Consider the following 2,765-nt stretch of genomic DNA (forward strand, 5'->3'; position numbering starts at 1 on the left):
GAATGAAGGAACTGAAGAGGAGCGGGCCACCAGGGGCCTTATATATGGGTGGGCGGAGCTACTGCCAAAAAGTTGCAGAAAGATACATTGCTTTCTGCCTAGAGATTCTAGAAGTTTCCGGAGATTGCTGCGAAGGCGCAGAATAAACCCATTCGTGTGATTCGCAGAGACCACGAAGAAGAAGGGATATTCTCAACAAGGAGTGAACATCTACTCTAGACTGGTGTGCACCCCCTCCAGGGTGAGTCTGATGGAAGATGAGATTTCCAAGGTTTATACAGTGAAGAAGCAAACAAAATCAAAGTACACAAGTATGACCAATCTCCCACCCATTAGAACTGTGCAAGTGGTTGACAATATAGGAAAATTCATCCTCCAGTCTGTTTTCAGTCTTCATGTCTTTTTCCAGCCTTAAACTGCAGAGCTAAAGCAAAAAGGATCAAATCAGACCACTAATGCAAGGCAATTCTTTCTCTGCACAGGGCAATAGTTAATGTTTGGACATGATGCTAACAGGGACTTTAAAATCCAAATGTCTGGAGGAAGAGACTCAAATAACCACAATAGTACAAATATAGACATAGCTAGCTTTTTTGTAAGCATTTTTAAATAGCATTTTTGTGGGGTTCACCGTTATATTTATTCAAAGAAAGAAAGTATTAATTCTAACTAGAATAGAACCAAGGAGTTAATGGAACTTAATGGAATTTACTAAGTGTTGACATACCATATTCCAATTTATTCAGCGAGTCTACTCTAGTGACAATTAACAACTGGATCTAGATCTCAGTGTTTCATTTATATTTTTAAATAAAAATAAAAATCTGTTTTAAATTTAAAAATATGATTATTATTTTTTTAAAAATCCTTGGTTTTCATCTATTCTGTTCCATATTTCCTAAGTAAGACAGGGTCAAGGATAGCCTTGCAGAGTGAGTTTTATAGCTGACGACTATTTCAGTTCCTGTTTGGAGATAACAGCAACCATCATTAGAAAGAGCTTTACAATGCTCCACAATCTTACCTCATTCCTGACTTTGTAACATATGACCCCCATCATTTTTAAAAAAAATTAAATGTTTAATTTATGCTGCACACTAAAAGGCACAAAGCATACAAAACACAAAAGCACAAAAAACACAAACAAAAACAAAAGGGATATTCTCAACAAGGAGTGAATGTCAACACATTCATACTTAATGACACTTTGTTGAATCTTGCAACTCAAAATGTCAAAATTTTCTTTGCAAACTTCCAAAGTCTAACATGGTGTGATGGGGGTTATAATTGTTGTGGTCCTTTGTAAGCAGTAACCACCTGACTAGTTGTCCTTTAGAGGTTATAAAGTTATCTGGCAGCTTTTTCATAAGCCACATGTCCCTTATCATTTTTTTAAAAAAATTCAAATTATCACGTAAACGTTGGCATTCTTGGCTTCATAAATTTTTTGGCAATATTTGACTATTATTAAATAAAAGGTAGCTAACTGATTGGTCTGCCAACTATGCCACAGAGCAAGGAATTCCAGACACTCCACTGTCTTGGGCACTGGCACTTTCACAGAAGGATTGCCTAGCGATTTGGATAATGTCTTCAGGCCCTACATAGCTGTAAGTACTAATTATTTGTGGGACACCGTTATAGACTGACAGAAACTACAATCCACTGATGAAAAGTATGGTTCTGGCTATAAACCAACAATCTACACAAATACATATTTCACAGTCAGAAATAAAGAGTATTATCCCTGGTGATACCATGGCAAGCCTATTTCTTTCATTAGACTTTGCACTCATAAATATTTAGGATTTGTGGATAGCTTTGCAAAAGGCATTCATATGATGTCTCAATATGTCAACAGAGCTATGCTAACAGAATAGGCATCCTCATTTCTTTTCTGTCCAGGATATCTGGATCAATGAGAACAGCAGCCTTGAGTTAACTTCCCCAGCTCTATCACCTGTCCCTGAGTGTGAACTACTTTATTCAGTAGGGTGGTGCAGTGGTTAAATGCCTGTACTGCAGCTACTCACTCACAAACCACAAAGTTGTGAGTTCAATACCAGCCAGGGGCTCAGGCACAACTCAGGCTTGCATCCTTCCGAGGTCACTAAAATGAGTACCTAGCTTGTTGGGGGCAATAAGCTTACACATTGTAAACCACTTAGGGAGTGCTTAAATGCACTGATAAGCGGTATAGAATTATACATGCTATTGCTTGCTACCACAGTACAACTATCTACTTGTACATAATTGCCACTTTACACCAAAAACCAAGTAATTGCCACACTAACTTACATGCTTCCACCAGTCACCGGACACAGACTGATCTCTGCATAGTAAAGGGATATATTGTACCTCTTCAATTTTTAGGCCTTCTGAACTCACTTTGGGACCACAGCACTTCTTTTCTCCTTGTGACTGTATGCATGCATACTGGTGTCTGTCAAGTAAAACAGTTTCTTGTGTATCTGAAGAACTGGCTGTACCCCATGAAAGTTTCTGAGTCCAGAGGAACAGCTATACAGTACTAGAATGTCATTGCAAATACAGAATGATGTGATAATCTAAAGCAGGGGTGGTTGCCTGTGGAAGGTTATGGGGCTGCATTAGCCCCCTAGGAGACATTGGACATATTGGCCCGTTACAGACGGGCATATAGTACGCGCATAGCGCGTACTAGGGTTAGGAAGGGGCGTGACTTCTTCACACCCCTAACCTTAGTATGCGCTCTGCGCGTACAAAATGGCAGCGCCCTATATAGA

The 2,765-nt window shown here is 39.2% G+C and overlaps 3 protein-coding genes across 12 annotated transcripts in view; all 3 read right to left on the minus strand.

The window, feature by feature from the left end:
- The window catches only part of PDCD4 (programmed cell death 4), a 777,136-nt gene that overhangs the window by 739,079 nt on the left and 35,292 nt on the right, over positions 1–2,765 (minus strand). The window lies entirely within an intron of this gene.
- Positions 1–2,765, minus strand: part of DUSP5 (dual specificity phosphatase 5) — a 428,280-nt gene that overhangs the window by 408,386 nt on the left and 17,129 nt on the right. The gene's annotated exons all lie outside the window — the stretch shown is intronic.
- ADD3 (adducin 3) overlaps positions 1–2,765 on the minus strand; it is a 226,427-nt gene that overhangs the window by 20,772 nt on the left and 202,890 nt on the right. The window lies entirely within an intron of this gene.

This window comes from Sceloporus undulatus, chromosome 3, assembly GCF_019175285.1.
Source record: "Sceloporus undulatus isolate JIND9_A2432 ecotype Alabama chromosome 3, SceUnd_v1.1, whole genome shotgun sequence".
Classification (NCBI taxonomy): domain Eukaryota; kingdom Metazoa; phylum Chordata; class Lepidosauria; order Squamata; family Phrynosomatidae; genus Sceloporus; species Sceloporus undulatus.